This window comes from Symphalangus syndactylus, chromosome 2, assembly GCF_028878055.3.
Source record: "Symphalangus syndactylus isolate Jambi chromosome 2, NHGRI_mSymSyn1-v2.1_pri, whole genome shotgun sequence".
In the NCBI taxonomy this organism is placed as follows: Eukaryota; Metazoa; Chordata; class Mammalia; order Primates; family Hylobatidae; genus Symphalangus; species Symphalangus syndactylus.
Window position 1 is genome coordinate 95,934,867 of NC_072424.2, and position 18,109 is coordinate 95,952,975.

An 18,109-nucleotide genomic window follows, 5' to 3' on the forward strand; every position below is an offset into this window, starting at 1 on the left:
ATGGCTTCTAAACTGCATAATATTTTCAAAACACTTTACAATTCTAAAACATGTTTAGCATTATGTTATGGGCAATTTGAGATATTTGTCTTCCTAGTTTGAAGCCTTGGGCAAAGTATTAACCTCTCTTGAGCTGTTTCCACAACTGCAACATGGAAATTAGTAGAATTACCTTCATCAGTGGGTTGTTGTGAAGATGAGATGACTTAGTACCTGTACAATGCTATGTAAATGCCTGTCACATGGCATGATTTCAATAAATTTTAGCTATTATTAGTAGTAGTCTAGATAGGCTTCTTAAGAGGTGTGTGCTTCAGTTTCTTCATCTGCAAAAGTGAAGATAGTTTCTTTCACAGAAACAAGTGAAAAAAACTGGTTTACTTCGGGAGGCGGAGCTTGCAGTGAGTGGAGATCGCACCACTGCACTCCAGCCTGGGCGACAGAGCAAGACTCCATCTCAAACAAACCAAACAAACAAACAAAACTGGTTTACTGAAATAAATATAGTGTCTTTCTGAGGAATTTGTAATTTAAGAAAAGTTACTAGTAGTTTTTTGGGTAGAATTCACCAAAGGCATAACACTTGGCCAATCACATTACACAATGCCAAATGTTCAGAAATGCAGAAATGCCTATCTCTTAAGGTAGTTTTTTTTCAATTTTATCTGCAATTTTGTATTCAGAGAACTGCCACTACTGTGTATGCATGAAGCACTATTACTATTTCTAGTACCTTTTTATACTGTCCTACAGTCAGACAGGATTTGAGCTGGATTACAATAAAGTGCTCAGAGACCATAAATCATTTAAATAAAAGTAACGGAACTAAAGCCAATAAGGAAGGGAGAAATGATGTAAAGATTTTATAAATATTTTATGTTGTCTATAAGTAGAAATTTTTCATGCAATTGCTTCAGAATACTTTACAATCTTCTAATTAATCTTCATAAAATATCTGACATGGCAAGGTAGCAAGTATTGCCCTCATATCACGAATATGAAATGTCACTGTTTGGCTAAAGTAGAAGATTGGGCATAGTCAGCATATATAGCTAGTCCAAAAGCATGCTTTCTGCAAACACACACAATTTTTTTTAATTCATTATATTTTTTCCTGCAATTTCAAGTTACTCCATGATTAACTTAAGAGACGAGGATCTATTCAAAAGTACGATTTTTTTTTACTGATTCATCAAAGTTGTAACATACAAAGAAAGCATAAAGCAAAACAAGAAATCTGTTAACATTCATAAAATACTATTATGCAGTTGTCAAAGCGCAGAAACAATTTTTATTAAATAATTGTTTGCTCAGCATTATATTTTAAGTATTTTTATACCTCTACAATCTTTTGGCAATGATAGGAAGTTGCTGCCTACTATTCAATCAAGTTGATGCACTATAACTTAATGAGCCATTAAGTTATAATAACATTTAGGTCATTTTCAATTTTTATATTATGAATAATAATTGTGATGCAAGTCTAGCTTCCCATCTGTTGGATTACTTCCTTATAGTAAATTATCAGATAGGAGATTCCTGAGAGTGTCAAAGAATATGAATATTATTGCTTCTCAGTTTGCACTGCCATCAGCAATACAGGAGGTTATAAGTTTTGCTCCCACTATTTAAACATAGGTGCTCTCGCTTTTTCTGCTTTCATGAGTATAAATTGATGAAAGTTTGCATTTGCTAATATAGTAACTATAAATATTGCATTCTGGCATTCAAAGGTGAATTTACTCCATTATACTAATTATATTATACTATATTATTTATACATATTCATGTGCAAATACATAAGTATATATTAATATAAGTAATATATATCACCCTACTGATGGATCATTTTGTCTCTGCTTAGATCAGTGATCTTTTTTTTCTTAAACAGGTTTTTCTAGAAATAAGTAATATCACATAATATTTTTAAGTCTTTTGCTAAGAAAATCCTGTAAACTCCCCAAGTGTCAGATGTATCATCTATTCTTTTTACTACTATTTTGTAAGGACCTCAAGAAATAGATATACAAATTTAGTAAATAATCCAAAGAACAAGTCCTACTCTTAAGAAGCTGTTGTTTCAAGAAACCCAAGCAGATAGATAGAGGCCTTTAAGAATGGATTGCATCTCCTTTCTCCTTCCCTAGCCTGTCCCATCTCATGTCACTTTATAGCTCTTTGGATCTGAGTGATGTAAATTCTAACAATGGAGACTTAGTGAGGGCAAAATATATGAAGGGAAAACGAAGTAAAATACAAGTCATGATGTGAGGAAAGCAGTGCAATGCGTGTTTGGCACACTCGTGTGCCTTTAGGTAGTATGTGTATTTGTGGCTGTGTGTGGCTGTATGGTTTCTTGTTAAGAATTCAAGTGCTGGAATTAGACTGAGTTCAGATTACGGTTTTTTGCCACTTGCTGACTATGTGATCTTGGGCAAGTTGCTAAACCACTCTGTGCCTCAGTTTCCTCATCTGTAAAATGGAGATAATAAAAATATCTACTTTCTGAGGTTGTTGTAGGATTAATCCATGGAAAGCCTTTAGAGTGCATGGCACATAGTAAATGCTTAATAAATGTTAACTATGATTATTGTTATTGTCACTGTATAAGAGCTTATTTCTCTCAGTAAAGAATGATTCAGTAGAGACATTTTATTCCCTTTCATTTTGTGGCACATATTCTTAGATGTCCCAAGATATTTTCCCATAGGGAATGATTTGAGCAATATCTGGAAGATTCTGTTCTTAACTGTATCCTCCACTAATTTGTCAAGTTCCACTATTACAGTCATTCCTTTTATTTAGTCTTGCCCTACCCATTTTGCTGAAATGCAGAAGGGGCGGGGTACTATCTGCTATCTCCTTCATATCAACATGGTTGTCGGGACTCTTTTGAGTGGTCAAGACCACACAGGAGCCCATGCTGCTTCTAGAGGAAGGCATGGAGATGGGAAAGGCAGTCCTTCCGGTGGAGGAAGGAAGCGGGTTGACAGCTGGCTCTATATGCTCCCCTGGATATCACATCTTGATGTGAGATGTGTCTGGAAAGGCTCTAACTCTCTGCGAATAACAGATTCAAGAGTTATATGGTGTATCTGAACAAGAGGTTTCTGCATGACACTTGAAAGGATATTTTCCTAGAATCAGTAATCTGTGATCTGCCCCTGGGTTCACAGGGAGGATCTTGTCCACAGAGCTCTGCAGACAGAAATTGGCTGATGGCAAAGAAAAAAGAGAAAAAAGAAAGAAAAGAATTAAAAATGAAACCCAGGTGCAAACGCATGTAATCCCAGGGCTATGAATGAGCGGAAAACTTGCCTTGACTGAGAAGCTTTTTCAAAATTAAGTGGCACAACTATTTTTAGGTTCTGGAAAAAAGTCATTTCTTCCCATCAACACTAGTTTTTAGATACATAAATGACAACATTTCTGGTTAGAAAATAAAAGGAATTTCCACCTAGAACAAGTTTATAGAAAGGTTAATCATATTGATAGAATAAAATAGGCCAATTTTCACTGCAAAGAAATATTGCAGTGTGCAGAATTACCAGAGGGAAGAACATTTTCTCATGATTTTCATTTTGCAGTTAAATTTATAGGAAACAGCTTTTAGCTGTCAAGTAGAAATAATTTTGATTTTTTTTCTCTTTTCCTTCTAGTAATGCAGAGATCCAGAACATGATTTTCTTGTTGCTGTTGCTGCTTACAGACTTTTTAAAATATAAAAATAGTGGGTTCTTCAATTTACTGATGGTTGACTTGACTCCAAGAGGTGACCATACCTGCTGTGACCTCCCTTGTCACAGTCTCTGGAACTGTGGGCATTCTCAGGAGGCCCAGTGCCTGCCATGGTATGGCAGTGTGGAGCAATCCAGTGCTCTGCCTCCTAGAAGCATTGGCCTATCTCTCCTTTGAGAACCTTCTTGGTCAACACCTGTTTCTTCCTCATGCTTGCTACCTTTTTTTCTCAGACCATCAGAACAGTCTGAATATAGATGCCACATGTTTGTATGTGTCCTTCTATCTCTTCCCTAGAAATTGAAACACAACTCAGTTTTGAAAGTTCGAATCCTTATGAAATCTGAAGTTAATAAAGATATATCAGCAAGAGAAACAGGCAACAGCACATCAGAAAAAGGAGAAACTGCCTGTGCAGGGAAGGCCTTGATACTGTGTTTAAAGATGAACTGCTTCTGGTGGGTGTTTGTTAGGCCTGAGAGAAGAATGCCTTGTTGGACAAGACATCTTGCTTCAGAGAGGAAAGTAATTTGGCTGCATCTTATAGTCCATTATCTCATTGCTTACTATGAAATTCTCCTCTCTGCCTTTGAAACACTTACTTTATCATCTGTCAAGTCCAGTTGGAAACAGGGAATTAGAAATGTTGGCTGCCTCCAGCTCTGATTCAGCACTCCAGGGGCATAAGAACCAGGAGAAGTATGCTTGTCCACAAATGAGCTGCTCATAGTAGCAGGTGGTTGATGAAGGCTGGTCAGTAAATAGTGCTGAGTCCCAGAATAACACCATGCAATAGGCAAGAGTTTAATAAATGCAATCCGAAGGTGAACTTGGAGCAGAGACCTAGACCAAGGTGACTGTATGTGGTCAGCAACACGTATGAAGCCCACTCTGTGTTTGTCTTTGCTTCCTGAGTATGACCCTTTGAGGCAAGCCTTTTTAGGGGCATGGAGCCAGGGACAAAAAAATTATGGTGCTTGAAAGAAAAGCCCTCCAAGACATGCACACCTGGCTAGCGGCTCGAAAGTGACTTGTGCCATTTTAGAGATCTGCAGTCACTTCCCTCCACAAAGCAGCAGAAATGAACATCAAGGTCTGGCCTGCTGCCTCCTCCTCCCCTTCCTTCTACTCTCCCTCCTAAGTTTCAGCTTTCCAGAATTAAAGTTTGAATGTTTACTTCCTTTTTTGTCAAAGTGAGGGACACAATTGGAAAGCTTACTTCTTTTTTTTTTTTTTGAGACGGAGTCTCTGTCGCCCAGGCTGGAGTGCAGTGGCGCAATCTCGGCTCACTGCAAGCTCCGCCTCCCGGATTCACGCCATTCTCCTGCCTCAGCCTCTCCGAGGAGCTGGGACTACAGGCGCTCGCCACCACGCCCGGCTAATTTTTTGTATTTTTAGTAGAGACGGGGTTTCACCGTGGTCTCGATCTCCTGACCTCGTGATCCGCCCGCCTCGGCCTCCCAAAGTGCTGGGATTACAAGCGTGAGCCACCGCGCCCGGCTGGAAAGCTTACTTCTTAACAGGGGTTATACAAAGGCTAAATCAGTAGATGGAGGAAAAGGTCAAACAGAATTCAAGAACAAGGATGTCATGTCCCTATGCGCTTATGAGTAAAACATCCTCCTCTTTGTTATGATCTATACTTCTGAAATAAGGCATCCTGCTAGGCATTTTGTAAAGAATACTGCCTTACATCCCATCTTTAGTGTACAAGTACACTCAGGACACACAAGTCCACCAGAGGGTCATTAAAATTCAAACTATCCAAATTTCAATTTTGTCTCTTATTTGTTAACATGCTAACAAACCAAAAAGTTAGTAATCATTCTGTCCTTCAAAATCATTCTCTGGATTATAAACTCTTAGTCAATCATAACATGCTCTCTAAAATACCATTCAAGAACCTTCCATGCTACTTGGATTCTATATTATGTTTCTACAACAGAAACACTGTTTATGTTGTTTAACAAAAAGATGCATGTGAAATAAAGAAGAGGCTAGAAACATGGTGAAATCTCCCCTGTTGGAAGCATTTAGATACCGGGCACCAGCCATCTGTGCTGACTGTTGTATGGGACCCTGCCCAGCCCTTCATTTGGCTTGGCTGCTCTGCAGGCCAGCTGAACTTCCTACTCACTCCACAGTCCAGTTGGATCTCAGCATCTGTCTCTGTATACACAGATTAAACACCTGCTGGTTTCTAAACACTCTAAAGACTTCTGCTGCCCAGAGAGCGAAGGGAGGTTACAGCTTTAACAGCACATTTGGGTGATTTCTGACACTCGCTAAAATTAAATATACTGTACAAAATTCACATTCTCTCCAATGTATTTCCCTCACCAGTTCTCCTCCAGATATTTCCGTAGAGAGAGAATAGCACCAGGTATTGACCCACTTGTGTTACATAGTTGGAGGGGTGGTGTCTGCCATCAGGTCCCCCTCACAGGCCCAGCAGCCTGGTATTCTCTTTTGCCAGAGATCCTATAAAAGACAGCTGGGTTACCACTCCATGCCCTGGGCCTGTGAGAAGATGGGTGACACGGAAGATCCCAAACTCTTAAGTTATTGCCATCATGTTGACTATAGGGTTTGATGCAGTCAACCAAGCACCATGGAAGACAACAGTCTCACAGCCCCTTCCAGTGATACCTGCTGTGAGCATGTGGTACCTCCTCCCCTCCCCACTGCCTGCCTTTAGCTGACCATGGTGTACAGTAAATTTGCACATTTTTGGGCAACCTTCCTCCTGTAGCAATGATCTACGTTTACCTTGTAGTATTTATGAAGAATTCAGAAGTCTCTCTACCTTTGTCTTCCATGTAATCTGTGCTAACTCATTGAGCATGCTGTTCTATGTCTAGACCTCTCATCGTTGAAGAGATAGAGACATAAAGTTGTCCCTGCAGTGCTGAAACACTTCATATAGGCTAATTTTAAATACCTTCAGGTCTTTTCATTGTTTCTATTTGAGATTTTTTTGGTCTCTATGCTAACAAGTATGCCTTAGTAGGAATAAGTCTTTTTATTTCTTTTAGTATCTGATTTTATCATAGCTGAGTCACATTATCTTGAAGGAATTTTAATACTAGTAGAGGCTGGAGACTTGATTCTACCTCATTAACGCATCTCCTTCTGCCCCTCATTTTTTGATCTTAAAGTCTTCCAAAGCAGCTCAGCAGTCTTTCTCTATTTCTAGGCATATACTTTTAATAAACTTGCCCGTAAGTATCAATGACAGAGTGCTTGCAGATGCATTCTGGGATTGTCAATGGAACCAAATTTTATGTGTCAAACATGAGAGGGAGAGTTAGTGAGAAAACTAGTGCTGCTTATCTCTCTCACTAATGTATCTCAGATAGCATTGGGAATGCACAGAGGAGAACACTCTGTAAGAAAACATTTTATGAAATATGTATCACAGCAGCCATCATGTTCTGTTCTTCAAAGGGCCTCATTTCTCACCTTCCTGGGATTGGCTATGGAAGTGGAATATAGATTAGGCCATATCCATTTCTTCATAGCTAGATAACTTTCACAGGTTCCTAACCCACTCGCCTTTGATTTTATATGTTGTTGTTCTAGAAAAATAAATAATCATCGTGTGAATAGAGCTCTGCTTTTCTAGATATTATCACACATGATCCATAACCTACTCCTCATTCATCTTTTATCACACCATTTAAGTATCTTTTAGCTTTATAAATCTTTCTTTTCTGCCCCTTCCACATCCCCTTGAACTTTACTTGTCCCCACTCCAAACCAAAGAAACTAAGAACCTTGCCCATAATAAAATTCCAAGCATTTCCCAAAGTATAGGAAAAGAGGAGTTGTTAAGGATGCAAGATAATTTACTCATGGATGACTTCTTAGCTGAACCAAAATAGAAATAAACTTTTCCAAGAGTGAAAGAAATGGTGACCTTTTGTTCCACAGATTTTCACAAGACGAATTGAATCTGACACCAATTCTCTTGGATCTGGACTCAGAGGAAATTCTCTCTAGGCCATTTGGGAAATGAGTTCCCCTCTCCTACTCCCAGTTCACCCCAAACTCTCCCATCCGAGTCCTTCCATTCCCACCCGTTATTCTAGGGCCATGGAGATGACTCAGAGTCTTAACTTATCAAAGTGCACTGGACCACCCATATGCATATTTCCCAAGCCTGCACTGTCCTTTGGAATCCAGAAGGTTTGCTGGTTTTATGCCAGCCAACCTTGCACACAGGAATCTCCACAGGCTGGGAGCCCTGGTCCTTAGGATACACCTTTCCTAAATGGCCTACAACCCATTCTGCCTACAGGTCTGCAACCTCCCCCTCCCCAAAGTGGAATGAGGGGGTGGATCTAGGTCCCTATCATTTATAGAACCTACTGTAGTCTTGGGGAGTCTCCCCCCAACTTGGTAGTTCTGTGCTGTCCTTCCTCTAGGTAATGTCTGCCTTTACACCTAACATAATCCCTCCATGGGATGCCAGAAACAAAAGGGATACTTCTGGGAGCATTTGCTTTAGCCCCTTCAGTTTCCCTGCCTAATAGAAACTATTCAGATGCCAGGGTATTCCAACCTTAGAGGAGGGTCAGGCTCAGTGGCTTGCACGTGTATACCCAGGACTTTGGGAGGCCAAGGCAGGAGGATCACCTGAGGCAGGAGGTTGGAGACCAGCCTGGGCGACCTAGCAAGATCCTGTCTCTACCAAAAGTTAAAAAATTAGCCAGGCATGATAGTGCATGCCTGTAGTCCCACCTACTTAAGAGGCTGAGGTGGAGGGTCACTTGAGCTCAGGAGTTCCAGGCTGCAGTGAGCCATGATCACACCACTGCACTTCAGCCTTGTATCATAGCAAGACTCCCACCTCAAAAAAAAAAAAAAAATTAAAAACTTTAGAGGAAAAAAACACAGGAGGAAATTCACATAACTAAATGCCTCAATATGTTTTTTTACTATCGACATAAACTAAAACCTTGTCTCTTGTTAGCCAACCTTTCTGAAGTTAACCTATGTTATCTATCTCACTCAAGGAAGAAATGACCCAAGGTCAGGCTGACCTCTTATTCATTCCAAAGGACTATAAGGCCAACTCTGCCTTTTTCACTGTGCGAACTTCATTAGATTTATCTGAAGTGTGCTTGAAAAATAATCTAATTTATCTTGCTCCAAGTGATTTAATTAGAATTCAATTAAATTCAACAGAATGCATACATCATTTTACATGGTGCACCTTGATTTATTTTATTTGCTTTTTTTTTTAAAGATGCAGTGGAGTTATTTGACCCTGCAGTATTATATCCAAAATAATCCATTTCATGCATAAACGACCTGGTCTTCAGGAGCACTAAGGGGGAAAAAATGTGTGCTCATTATTATGCATGTCATGTACAACTCATTTGAATTTTGTCTCTTTGGCAACGTGTGCACCGGTGAGATAGGTGCATCATATCAGTTCACTTATACTTCCATAGAGGATATTTTTTAGCCCCTCCCTTTTTTTCAGCAGACACACACACACACACACACACACACACACACACAAATGGATCAATCAAGGAAAAGAAATGATATTCAGATTCTGTTCAAATCACTTTCACAGTCATGATGAAAACTTTAGGGTGTCAAGGGAACCAAGGATGGAGTTTAAAACTGTCTTCTTTTTTTTGTTGTTTTTTGAGATGGAGTCTTGCTCTGTTGCCCAGGCTGGAGTGCAGTGGTGTGATCCTAGCTCACTGCAAGCTCCGCCTCCCGGGTTCACGCCATTCTCCTGCCTCAGCCTCCCGAGTAGCTGGGACTACAGGCACCTGCCACCATGCCTGGCTAATTTTTTATATTTTTAGTAGAGACGGGGTTTCACCGTGTTAGCCAGGATGGTCTCGATCTCCCGACCTCATGATCCACCCATCTCGGCCTCCCAAAATGCTGGGATTACAGGCGTGAGCCACCATGCCTGGCCTTTAAAACTGTCTTCTTTATGGATATACTAAATCATCTGGAAATGGCTTTTCTGTTATGGAGTAGACATGCAGAACTGGGATACAATCTGTCTTGGGTACTATGTAAGTGCCATTGGAAGGATGCTCACTTTCCAGGAGATGACTGACTTTCCAGGAAGGCCATAAGACTATCTTTTGGGTTGTTGGTGGCCATGAATCAGATTAATATGGCAGAAATCTCCCATGGCTATTTCTGTTATTCCAGAAACATGGTGGGGATAGCAAGTGTCTTTTCCTTGCGTTTTCTTGCTCCCAAATTACTTGTAGCTTAAGCATGCACAAGTAGAAAGTGAAGCCAATGTGTTCTTGGTTTACCAGTCTGACGAAGCTGTTATTCTCAGCATTGTTCACCATCAGGCAGCATTATTGCTGCTGTTATATCAAAGGAGCATTAAATGGCTGTAAAAACCTGGGGATGGTGGTGGGGAGGAGGTAAGGAGCTAGAAAATATACTTTAGCACAAAAAATTTTTAGAGTTATAGCATTTATTTTTCAGCTACTGAAGTTTTACTTCATTTTCCCTTTAGTGGAACTTTAAAACTCGGATGAAGCCATTCCCATTTCTTTTATTTGAAAGACAAAATCTTAATGTTCTCTTATTTGGTATTTTGTCACATACCCATCAGATGTCCTGTGTGCCCCTGAAGAGTTTGGAAACATTATAGCAGCCTTTACTAGGTGAGACAGATGAGCAAGGTGCATTGAGTCAAACATCTGAAATTACTTGGATTTACCCAAATTTTGACATAGGATAAAAGGAAGGAAGGTGTGTCTTGGTTCAGGCTGCTGTAACAGCATACAGTCATAGGCTTCATAATGATTAGAGTCAATGATGGACCACATATAACAGTGGTCCCACAAGACTTTAATGGAGCTAAAAAAGTCTTATCACCTAGAGACATTGTAGACTTCATAATGTAGTAGCGCAATGCATTACTCAGACATTTCTGGTGATAGTGGTGTAAACAAACTTCTATGCTGGCAGTCGTACAAAAGTATAGCACATACGATTATGTACGGTAATACTTGTACTATATAATTACTATTATAATACTTGATAGTAAACATCTGTTACTGGTTTATGTATTTACTATACTATACTTTTAATCTTTATTTTAGAGTGTATTCCTTCTATTTTTTTTTTGTATAAAAGTTAACTATAAAACAGCCTCAAACAGGTCCTTCAGGAGATATCCCAGAAGAAGGCATTGTTATCATAGGAGATGACAGCTTCATGGGTATTATTGCCCTGAAGACCATCCAGTGGGACAAGATGTCAAGGGGGAAGACAGTGATACTGATGACCCTGATTCTTTGTAGGCCTAGGCTAATGTGTGTGCTGAATTTTAGTTTTAACAAAAAAGTTTAAAAAGCAAAATAAATAATGTTAAAAGTAGAAATAAGCTTATAGAATAAGGATATAAAGAAAATATTTTTCTATAGCTGTACAATGTGTTTATGTTTTGAGCTAAGTGTTATTGCAAGAGTCAAAACATTTTTAAAAATGAAAAAAAGTTTATAAGGTAAGAAAGATACAGTAAGCTAAGGTTAATTTACTATTAAAGAAAGGAAAATATTTTAACTAAATTTAGTACAGCCTAAGTTTACAAAGTCTACAGTAGTGCCCAGTAATGTCCTAGGCCCTCACTTTCACTCACCACTCACTCACTGACTCACGCAGAGCAACTTCCAGTCCTGCAAGCTCCATTCATGATAAGTGCCCTATACAGGTGTACCATTTTTCTGTTTTTTTATACCATATTTTTACTGTACCTTTTCTATATTTAGATATGCTTAGATACACAAATACCATTGTGTTACAACTGCATACAGTATTCAGTACAGTAACATGCTACACAAGTTTGTAGCCTAGGAGCAATAGTATAGGTGTGTAGTAGGCTATACCATCTAGGTTTGTGTACACTCTATGATTGCACAATGATTAAAATCACTTGAGGATGCATTTTCATTCTTAAGTGATACATGACTGTACCATAGACTGGGTGGCTTATAAACAACAGAAACCTATTTCTTACAGTTCTAGTGGATGGAAGTCCAAGATCAGGGTGCTAGGATGGTCAGGTTCCTGTGAGGGGCCCCCTTCCTAGTTGCAGACTGCCATTGTATCTTCACATGGCAGAAAGAGGGCAAGAGAGTTCTCTGGGATCCTTTTTACCCCGTTCATGAGGACTCCATCCTCATGACCTAATCAGCATCCAATGGCTCCACTTCCTAATACCACCACATTGTGGGGGAGGTAGGATTTCAACATATGAATATTGGGAAGAAACAAACATTCAGTCCATTACAAGGTGGTTTGTAAATGGTTTCATCTGGAGAACACAATAAATGACTGCTTTCCCTACCAGTCCTCGTTTCAATGGACTGGATTTCACTGAATTCCACTGAGCCAGGTGAAGTGGAGTGTACATTTATGTTCACAAAAGTGATACTTCATTTTTTTTCCTTCTTTGTTCTTAAAGAAAGTGTCAGTGGTTCCCACAACTTGAGGGCCCGAGACTGGTTTTTAGTTTTATCCTTGACAGTGGCTCCTCCTAAAACAGGCTAATTGCTTTTACATAGAATATAAATTTAATGAGACTGCATATTTTCCGAATAAAAATCTTGGGTTTGTAATCTGCCTGACATTTTTGTTTTGCCTGATGTTTTACCAAAATGTTTGGTCTTGGTAGCTTTTAAAAAGGTAGAACATTTTATACCTCATAAACCAACTTGAGTTATCTTTTCTTTTCACTCCCAGCCCCCTCATCGTCTTTTTAAAAATAAATTTAATGCATATATTTAAGGTACATAACGTGATGCTACTACATATATAAGATACACATATATATGGTAAAATAGTTACTAGAGTGGAACAGATTAACATATCAAGTCTTTAAACATTCTCCTTAGATTGACCTGCCTCAAGGGCTTTCTTTCCCACTGGTCTATCCTCCTTTTCTCTTCCATCTTAATGGCAACTGAGAACCTTTTGAGATTTCTCACTTTATGACATCCTTTTCTTCTAATTGCCTTTTCCTCTGTTAAGCCTGAAGCAGGAGTGGCAGTAACAGAATTATATTTATTCTTTTTTTGTTGTTAGAATCATCCCTACAGTAGAAATTTCAACAGGTCAAATTTCTTCCCCATCATTATAATATTTAATTATGGTAAATATCCAATTTTCATTCTTATGGAAGACCTTTTCATCTAGAATAAATTTTATCTAGCCCATGCTGCAAAAATTGGATTTCAATGTAATTTTGAGGCGTCTTTCAAGGCAGTCTGTCAAAAGTGCTGAGATAAAATTACTCTTTTATTGTCAGGTTCTTGTAACAGGGCAATTGGAGTCATCTTTTGATGCAAAGAATGATGAAGAAAAATGTCAGCTAGCCTCCACTCAGTGAAATTTTTTACTACTTGAAAGCAAAGGCCAGATATCTTTGTCTTCTAAAATGAGGCATAACTCTCCTACTTATTATCCAGGTTCTCTGCATGTTCTTTCAAGTAAAATGCATAATCGATTATCTCAGTTGATTATGCATTTTTCAAGCAGGTTTTAATTATGTGTGGAGAAGTTCAGCACTCGATGGAATCTAATTTTCCCAATTTGCTTATCTTCAAATACACTACATTTCAAGCATAAAAATGTAGTAAATAAGTGACAAAATAATGAAATTTGACATGGGTTTTTATTTTAGGAGAAAGTGAGTCACCAATCCGCTTGCATACTTTCTTTGTTTTTATTTATTCAATAGATTTTAAAGTTAGATGTTTGCCATTTGGCCTCAGAGTTCACTAACATAATTCAAAATGCAAAGCTAAAAGCATCGTGTAAGGAAAAATGTCAAAGTCATTTAACAATGTATAAAGAAAAAAACAGCAAAAGTAATCCTTAAAAGGTTGCCCCCTCTTTCCTACTCTCTAAGATGTTATTAAGTGTGAGAACTAGAGTCAAAGTTCCTATTTAAAACTAAAATCTGTTAGTTTCATAATACTCATTTCATGTAAGACTTCTTAAATAGTCCTCATTTCTTTTTTGCTTTCCTTCCCCAGTTTCTAAAGGGGAGGAATCCTCTAAACTTTCCAAACTGGAGAATAAACTTCTTAGTCAGAACTTGGGGAAATAATGCTGAGATGCATGTTAACAATATTTTTTCTAGTTTTTTTCTAACTGTATCATAATGCAATTTTATAGACAAATTTAAATAATCACTGAAAGTGTTGGTACTTCCAAGTATACTTAAAGATAATTAAAACTATTATTCTGAATATCGACCATGAGGAAGTTACTGTCGGAGGCAGTTTATATAAACTACCTTATTTAATCCTCGTGACAGCCTGTGGGATATGTATTATGATCTCCATTTTATAGATGAGGAAAGTGAGTCTCAGCTAGTTAGTGGCAGTTAGGATCCAAATTCAGATCTATTTAGTTTCAAAACTTCTCATTTGACTATACCATGATGGTTTTCTGACGGAAGATGGCAAAGACTCTTACCAACCAAGCTAGTGATTAAAAACTTATCTTTTTAGTTCAACTATTATGGAAGACAGCAATTCCTCAAAGACCTAGAACCAGAACTACCATTTGACCCAGTAATCCCATTACTGGGTATATACCCAAAGGAATATAAATCATTCTATTATAAAGATACATTCATGCATATGTTCAGTGCAGCACTATTCACAATAGCAATGATATGGAATCAACCCAAATGCCCATCAGTGATAGACTGGATAAAGAAAATGTGGTATACATACACTACAGAATACTATGCAGCCATAAAAAGAACAAGATCGTGTCCTTTGCAGGGACATGGATGAAGCTAGAAGCCATTATCCTAAGCAAACTAACACAGGAACAGAAAACCAAACACAGCATGTTCTCACTTATACATGGGAGCTGAACCATGTGAACACATGGACACAGGGAGGGAAACAACACACACTGGGGCCTGCAGGGGGTCGGGGGGAGGGAGAGCATCAGGATAAATAGCTAATGCATGCTGGGCTTCATACCTAGGTGATAGGTTGATAGGTGCAGCAAACCACCTTGGCACAGGTTTATCCGTGTAACAAACCTGCACATCCTACACATGTATCCCAGAACTTAAAAAAAAAGAAAAAAATTAAAAATGCTAAAAAAAAAACCTTACCTTGTCAGTTGTCTCTAAAATAAGAGTACACATCCCAGGGGTAAATGTGATCCCCTAGTATTACGGAAGAAAATATTATCATTACTTTATACGTGAAAAGGAAGAAAAAATATTTATTTTATATGTGGAAAAATAATAAATTAAGCTTCATTAATTTTTAACATGTAAATTGACCCTTGTGCAATCAATCACTCAGTTAAGTCAGATATTCAAATCTTTCTTGTTTTTTTTTTTCAAACAGCTGCATAATTTTATTTTCCTTATATTTTTCTTCTCTCTTTTATTCTTCCTTCCTTCTCTTTATTTTTAATAACAAATTTGTTGCAATATAATTTACTTACCATACAATTTACCCATTTAAAGTGTATAATTCAATGGTTTTTAGTATATTAGTATTTCGTATACAGATCCATGCAACCAATACTACAGTCTATCAAAGAACAATTTTATCACCTCCAAAAGAAATTTGTACCCATTCATTAGCTGTCACTCCCTACCTCTCCGTACCCACAAGCCTAAGCAAGCAGCTGTTTCCTGTCTTTGTGGATTGGCCTGTGCTGTGCATTTCATAAGAAGGGAATCATGTGGTCTTTTCTGACTGGCTTCTTTCGATGAGTGACTCTTTTAAGGTATATCAGAGTCTTTGACACAGGAGTGAATGTTCTGCTACCAGAAGGGGCGTTTCCTAACTTTGCTTCACTTATGTGGATCTGCTTAAAGGATTTTGCAGTTTTACCAGTTCGGTAACTAAACTTTGCAAAGAAATAGTATTGTCAATTTAAAAATAATTCCTACAGAAAAGCTGAAAGTCAAAGAGAATACCAAAATATACCGTAAGTAAGTAACACAAAAAAGGTCAATTAAAACTTCTCTTATTTTTAATCTGACCCTTTTTCATCAGCCACATTACAGAGTAAAACAAATAAAATAAAATGTAATCATATGCAACACAAGTATTAACTAAAAGTTGTAACTGTCAGCAAGACAATTTTAAATATGGATTTATTTCCATTTTTATTAAAGATTGGCTTTGTTCTAAGTATACAGTGTACCTTAAGATATTGCCTGACACAGTGTTAGCAAGCAATTAAAAAACTAAGCAACCATAACATAAAGATAACTTCTGCAGTTTGGGGGTGTGGGGAGGTTACATTTAAAGTTATGCAACTCATTACTTTAAAAAATTTTTCATTAAATGTAATAATAATTGTTTAATTAGCCTCAACTTATTAAAAAATAAAATTATTATACTATTGGGAAAACCCTTTTTCCTGTTACTGTAGAGATGGCTATAATACCCAGGAAAAACGGGATGGCCACAGATTAAAACACATTTTTCTGTTGACAATTAATGTTGAAAGACACGTAGAAAGACATGCTGAAGATTTGAGGAAGCAAATCATAGAACACTGATGCTTTGCCATATTGGGATGAAAGTACAGATGCATCCAGCATGCCTCCCTCAGACAGGCCTGTATTTATGGAGCTAATGGAGTGAGTGGGAATGCCTCATTTGCAGAAAGAGATATCTGGTTCTTCAATCTTGCCTCTTATTGAAACTCTTTTTTTAGCCATAATAAAAGCAGGATTTGGTTCTAACTAATGGAATGAGCAGATAAATATGAGGACATTATAGCTGGTGCTTACTTCATGTCTTTTGCTCAAAAATGTCAAAGAATGATTTCTTCTGAATTAAAACTCTACCCTGCACTTTAAATTCCTCTGTGCTTACTTCTGTTTACCCATCTCTTCTATTATTATGATTTCTCACTGACCAGCCAAGTGATTCCATGTTGGTCCCTGCTTCTGAGACAACAGGGCATTCCCTTTCCTGTGATGACATGCCAACTTCTCAAATTACATCTCTCTCATTATTTAAAAAACAAAGACTCAAAACTGTGTTCTCTAGAAAACATTTTCAGATTGGCTTTGTCCACTTTTAAAAACTAAAATTATCCCAACTTCCAGCAGTTTCATATAAATTTATTTGACTACATGGTTATTTTTATATTCTCTGTTTAGTTTATTTATGTTTCGTGCTCCCTGTAAACTTCCTAGAGGCAAGGCCAAGCATTCCTTTCTCATAACCTGCACCCAGCAGGCCTTGGCAAATGCTACTGACTGATTTGTTTCTCTATGGCTAATCCCAAAACCCACAGAGTTTGCACATAATAAATGAATAAACATGGCTGGTAACTTGGCTACCAAAGAGTTTAATCAAATTCACAAAAGGAATAGACTTTAGGATCAAAGATACAAATTCCAAGAGTTGATGTGCACAGATCAGTATCTTCTAAAAGTAAGTCTGAATTGTGGAGTCGAAGAAAACATAAAGCTTATTTTGTTAGCCTGAGTCTTGTAGAAGACAGATAGAGGCTTGTATGTTCTACTTTATTAAGGCATACAATCGCAAGGAGCAGGATTGAGGAAGGTAAAGAGGGAGACACAGCACAGAGGTGCAGGGCACACACTGAGAACCTTGTGAGTCAGGACCATCTTCAGAGTCTGTATAAATGACTGCTTCACAGTGCACTCTGTGTGGAGGAGAGAGAAGAATGTATCTGTCTGCTAGAGTTTCCTACTGGTCAGGTGCAGTAATTCCCCTACGTGTTCCAGTTGCTCATGAGTGGGCACGAAACAGGTTCCTGCAGGATCTGGTCCTCTGTATCAACTGAGAATCCCCAGGAAAGAAGGCATGAGATACACAGCCTGGGTATCGGACACAGGGCCCCTGGGTTGTGCCCACATAATGTTGGTTATACCCTACACAGAGTTAGTCATGGCAGCAACCACTGGAGCTAGAGTAAGTGGCGAGAGACACTGGAGATAGGTGAGATCAAAAGGAAAGTGAAAGGGAGCATAAGAAGTGTCATATACACGTGTCAATCATCATATCCTTATTTTACATGAAGAAGCCCAAACCCAGAGTGAGAGATATGCGCAATCACGGAGCTTAATTAGTGGAACTCATGGAGCCAAGGGCTTCCAGCTCCCTATTTGGTGCCTTTTCAGTTTTCTGTGTTACTTCTGTAAACATAAAACATACAGCATCCATGAGCATCTGTGACCGCTCCTCTCACACCAGTCTCAAAAATCTCCTACACTTAGTGCCAGTAAAACATGTTTAAAGCACTTCCTTGCATCTTACTTGGTTTCTCTTACCTAATTAGAAAAACAAAATGGATACCACAGAGCCAAAGAACAGATTCAAGTCCATGAATGCAGAAT

General features: G+C 38.3%; 1 protein-coding gene across 3 annotated transcripts in view; it reads left to right on the forward strand.

The window, feature by feature from the left end:
- The window catches only part of SLC35F1 (solute carrier family 35 member F1), a 422,068-nt gene that overhangs the window by 215,344 nt on the left and 188,615 nt on the right, over positions 1-18,109 (forward strand). The gene's annotated exons all lie outside the window — the stretch shown is intronic.